General features: G+C 42.5%; 1 long non-coding RNA gene across 1 annotated transcript in view; it reads right to left on the bottom strand.

The window, feature by feature from the left end:
- Positions 1–258: 258 nt before the first annotated feature.
- LOC130295395 (uncharacterized) overlaps positions 259–6000 on the bottom strand; it is a 41578-nt gene continuing 35836 nt past the window's right edge. Inside the window, exons 3-4 of the long non-coding RNA XR_008848814.1 lie at positions 626–829; positions 259–536 (exon numbers count right to left, since the gene is read on the bottom strand). This is a non-coding gene — a long non-coding RNA (uncharacterized LOC130295395). The remainder of the gene's footprint in view (positions 537–625; positions 830–6000) is intronic.

The raw sequence follows: 6000 nt of genomic DNA, 5'->3' as shown, positions 1-6000 counted from the left end.
CCTGTTGCAGTGCTATGCCACGTGTGTCCTAACACATCCCGTGGCCAAAGGCTGTCAGGGCATGCAAGGGGTAATAGTTTTGCAACAGCTGGAAACACCCTGGTTTGGAAACACTGCACTATGGGACTGCGGAGGATAGCTGAGCATCTACAGCCCTGAAAAAAAAAACATCTTTTAAGAGAATGCTCAAACTTGCTATCTTGAAGTAAAGATATTTTAATTTAATTTTTGTAAGATAATTTTAAGAACATTTTTACATTTTCGCCACTTCCCCAGAATATCACCCCCCCCCTCCCCCTCTCCAGGGGGAAAATTCCACCGTCATATATTCCACATTTTCCAGGCATGCTTGGATAATCTAAGATTATACGGGTATTATCAACATTATTCACAGCTTCGATTTATAACAAATACATGGACGCTTAGATGTGGGTGACAGTGATGTCCGACGGGTCTTTGGTCCCTTTAAGAGTAATGACATCTTGAGATGGCTTGTGGAAGGAATCTTCGTCTCTCTTTGGCCGCACGTTTTGTTCCTAACAAAAGAGGAGGAAAGATCTGACATTATTATGATGATGAATGCTTCCTCCTTATCTGCAGGCTATGTTCCCATCACCTGTATTACCCAGGCTGAGCCGCGTTCATGCTGGTTCGCCATTGGACAGACACTTGGTCTAGCGAGGGAGTTTTCAACACAAGCAATCTCGTAAACCTGTAGGAACAAGTCTTTCTTTCTCACTATGGGTCAACAGTTCAATGTTGTCCATCTCTGCCTCAAGGCATTGCGAGTCAAGCATAGCATTTTTCTGCATTCTATCAATAATGTTATCTGGAAAAAAATACAGTTTTTCAGGAAGTTCCATAATTCTCTCATCACTGTTGGTTTCTTCTTCACTAGATATAACCCCGTGTATACTAGGGCCTGTATGGGATAAGCATGTTGTGGAATTTACGTGTGGTTTCCTCTGCTTTCCTTCTAGTATCTTATCTTACTTTATCGTTTAAGAAAAGTCAAGAAAAGTTTATAAACTTGAATACAGTGGGAGATCATGTGGCACTATTGTGGCTTAGATGACAAGGACTGTAGGGCAACAGCATTTCTGTATGTCACTGCGGGAGAACGGGGTCCTAGGCATGCGAGTCAAGCGGTGCTGGGAACCAGAGAACTTAAAGTTACAAGATAGTACTCGAAGAGGAAAATGGTAACCCGCACTCACCGCTAGGCTTTAGTAAGATGACTCTGCTACATTGACTTCCACGGACGTCTCCGGTCTCAGACACGCTGCAGGGCGCTCAGAGGCAACTGCCGGCTAGCCAGCAGTCGCCTTTGAGAGCCCTGCAACGCGTCTGAGATTGGACCCGTTCGTGGAAGCCGATGTAGCAGAGTCGTGTGGGTGTGTGCGGGTAACCACTTTTCTCTTTGAGTTTACTAGAGTTTATAACCTTATGTTATGGCCTCCACATACATTATATATGTGTTGTCTGGAACCACCAATCTCGGCAAGACCAGACAGCCATTTAATGCGTATGGGGGCTTTTTGAATCTTCAGTAACTAAAGATATTGGGGAAGAGAAGGATTGGACATGTTGGATTTCAAGTGACCACTCATTTTGTTCTTGGGGGGATAAGCCCCTTACCTTCTTCTCTTCTTAACACATGAATGTTCTTGGCCAAGCAGGCCATGGAGAGATTGGGAAAGATAACTGTTGGCTGAACTGGAAATTGTAGATTTGTAACAGACACATGTTGGGGAGCACTGATCTAGATGTAGTTTTGCATAACATCATGAGATATCATTGACCATAAGATCCTGAGATATCATTGACCATAAGATCATGAGATATCATTGACCATAAGATCATGAGATATAATTGACCATAAGATCATGAGATATAATTGACCATAAGATCATGAGATATCATTGACCATAAGATTATGAGATATCATTGACCATAAGATCATGAGATATAATTGACCATAAGATCATGAGATATAATTGACCATAAGATCATAAGATATCATTGACCATAAGATCATGAGATATAATTGACCATAAGATCATGAGATATAATTGACCATAAGATCATGAGATATCATTGACCATAAGATCATAACTTATGATCTTATGGTCAATGATATCTCATGATCTTATGGTCAATTATATCTCATGATCTTATGGTCAATAATATTTTATGATTCATAAGATATTATTGACCATAAGATCATGAGATATTATTGACCATAAGATCATGAGATATTATTGACCATAAGATCATGAGATTTCATTGACCATAAGATCATGAGATAGCATTGACCATAAGATCATAAGATATTATTGACCATTAGATCATGAGATATCATTGACCATAAGATCATAAGATATTATTGACCATAAGATCATGAGATATCATTGACCATAAGATATTATTGACCATAAGATCATGAGATATCATTGACTATAAGATCATAAGATATTATTGACCATAAGATCATGAGATATCATTGACCATAAGATATTATTGACCATAAGATCATGAGATATCATTGACCATAAGATCTTATTGACCAATGCCACTGAGGAGCATTGAATTAGAAGGATTTAATAGGTAGCCCATGTTCTCGGGGACATAAGATGCCATCAGAGTGTAGCAGTGGTTCACCCCTCTTTCTACATTTAGAAAACAGATGGTTCAACTAACAGATAATTTAGTAATTTTACACGTTGAAACCTTAAAGACAAGACCACCATCTCCATTATTATTCCACAACTCTTATTAGATGGGGGAATCAGGTGAAACAGCTGTCGGTTGAACTCACATTTGGCTGATAACGATCTTCGTTTCAATCAGATATCCCTACCTACTGTCCTCCTTGTGGCTACATCTCTACTGCCAGAGGCTTCACACTTTGCATAGAAATCTCCTTGACCTTTCACACTCTTCGCATCTCATCTGCCTACAGACTTGACCCCCTCATTTCGTTTCTGAACCTTTACCTCCGGGAGCCTCCATTACTTTCTGTACATGTATGTCAATATCATCTTACCTAAGACATCTTTACAATCTTCTATTTGTGAACTCTGACATCTCATCTTTTAACACCCCTACCTTTCATTCTCGTAGCTGTGTATTTCGCCATTCTATAGACATCTTTAACACTTCTATTCCTGTTCCTTACATATTATTTTTCTATCTACCTTACATTAGCCGTCCATCTTTACCTTGTCTTCCAATGGACAACTCCTCCACCTCATTCATTTGCCTCCATGGTCATGATCCTGAAGACATCTCTTTCACTTTTAATTCATCAATACTTACCCTCTTCCATATACATTTATACCCTCATATTCTGGAGAAACCCATAGAGTACATCTTCCCACCATATCCTGGTATATCAACAGATCCATGCCTCCTTTTACATTTGCTTCTCTGAGTCACATCCTTACGCGTCTAAGGGATCATCTGATTCAGAAAACCAATCTTAAAGGGGTACTCCAGCCCTAAGACATCTTATTCCTTATCCAAAGGATAGGGTATAAAATGCCTGATTGCGTCGCTGGGGATTCCGGCAATCTTTCATGTATCGTGATGTCACGGCTCCGCCCCTGTGTGATGTCACGCTCCACCGCCTCAATGCAATCCTATGGGAGGGGGGCATATCCTTTGGATAGGGGAAAAGATGTCTTACGGCCGGAGTACCCCTTTAAAGGAGTATTTATGGATTTTTTTTTTATTTGACTATGCTACAGTGGCTGTAAAGTTAGTGTAGTTCATAATAGACTGTCTGTACCTGTGTGTAACGGTGGTCTCGCAATTTCTCTGTTTTTCACCCCAATATTTGTTTTTAACAGCATACAAAATTACTCAGGTCTCAGGTTTTCCCAGGTTGCAGTGCAGCCCGAGACATTACATCACTGATCAGGGGATCAGAGGGAGCCTGTCCTGCTTCAATTGGTGGAATGACCACTGGTTGGGAGAGAGAACATTCTGCAACTAATTGTATTTTTTCAACAGCTTGAGGCACCCTGGTTAGAAAACACTGGTCTACTAAATGGAATGCAGCTGAGTTGGTTTCCATGGGTGGGGTGGATGATGTGTGGGAGGGAGGAAAGTGACCTCACACTTACAAACGAGGTGAATGGTGAATCCCTGGTGAATCACAGGAGCAGGGACTCCAGTCAAAGGCAGGATCTCCTGCTCCTGTACACTGAGCAGAGCATACACTGTAAATCACCTGGCTCAAAATGTGTGCAGGCAGCTGAATGAAGGTAAGCAGCTGTGTGCATCAGAGTGCCCGGCCAAGCAAATGTTAACTGAGCGGCGATGCATACAGTGTATGCCTCACTGTTCAATGTACTGAAGCAGGGACTTCTACCTTTGACAGGAGTCCCTGTTTCCGTCCTGGCAGCCAAATGGAAGCGGAAGGACAATTTGAGCCAATCGACCAGAAAAGACGGGAGAAGAATCCCTCATCTAGAACTTTAGTCTATTAACCCAGTGTTTTCCAAACAGTGTGTCTCCAGCTGTTGCCTAACTACAACTTCCAGCATGATGGGAGTTGTAGTTTTGCAACAGTTGGAGACACACTGTTTGGAAAACACTGTATTAACCCTTTCAGAATAACTATCAAGAGTTGTTCCTGCTGTGGAGGACCATACATTTGTCTATGCATTACAAAGCCCATGGACTTGATGCAATGCTTGATCTCCCCATTGGTGGGATTGTAGTCAAATTAAACACTTGCTGCCAATTGTCGATTGCAACTGCATATGTCAATTTTTCCTAAAGGCAGCTGAAATGGCAGCCAGTACTGAATCCAAGTACATTGCAATTCATCCAGGTCGCCTTATTGTAAAGGTAGCTGTCTGAAGGGGCCCACATATGGGGCGGCAGAGTTTCTGTTATCCAATCAATGATCCGTCCGGGACAAGTTAAGCGTTTTTCTTTCTTCGTGGATTGAGTTTCACTCCAGTACTGTAATTGCACTGGAGTTTAATGTAGCAGACCATGCCCAGACTTCAAAGAAACGCCAATGAATGATCCTTCACAGTCGATTTCTGAACACAGGATAAAACCTCCCAGTCACCGAACACACAAACAGCAAGAACGACTGGACGTGGAAGTAATTTACATGTTGGCTTCAATCGAAATGATACCCCAGCCTTACAGAACCTCAAGAAAGAATGAATATTGTAGGTAGAACGTTCTTGTATCACAGATAGGGCCATGGCTAGAAGTCCTGGATGAATCCATTTCATCCCAATAATATTTGCTTTCATTGACCAGCTAACACCCAAAATAGAAGTTATTATTTCCCCCTCTTAAAGTGGTTATCTACCATAAGGTGATTTTAGTACTTACCTCTCAGACAGTAATGAACATGCCTGATGACTGGGGTCCCGCAGCTGGGACCCCGGGATCTCTGTGCAGTATCCGGCGTTCATGTACAACAATGGGTGCGGGGGTTATGATGTCACAGCCACGCCCCTGGTGATATCACACCACACCCCCTCAATGCAAGTCTATGGGAGGGGGCGTGGCAGCCACCACGCCCCCTCCCATAGACTTGCATTGAAGTGCGTGGTTGTGATGTCACGAGGAGCGTGGCTGTGACATCACGCCCCCCGCTGCACACTCCAAGTGTTCGGAACAAAATGTTCCGAACACTGGGGCAGTGGAGTACCCCTTTCAAGTGTCCATCAGAAGGTATAAAGGGACACCAACCTGCCCTTTACCCACCAACTCTACAACATAGACTTGCTTATAGAGGACCTGTCATCAACCAGTTCATTACTGATCAGTTCCCAATATAGAAAGCACTCAAGTTAATGCCCGTTTGCTATGGAGCCATGGTGACTTTTACCTTAACAACCTATTGATGTTGTTGTAGTCTATGGATAGTCAATGAGGCGATCCCCACTGCTCTCAATAGGGTGTGAACCCAATTGTTCTCTCCACTGAAAACCAAGAGGTGTTGACTCCCCAGTCAATAGTCTATGT

This window comes from Hyla sarda, chromosome 11 (genome assembly GCF_029499605.1).
Source record: "Hyla sarda isolate aHylSar1 chromosome 11, aHylSar1.hap1, whole genome shotgun sequence".
Classification (NCBI taxonomy): Eukaryota; Metazoa; Chordata; class Amphibia; order Anura; family Hylidae; genus Hyla; species Hyla sarda.
Note: the sequence above shows the minus strand (reverse complement) of the source record. Positions and strands in the feature narration are given on the sequence as shown.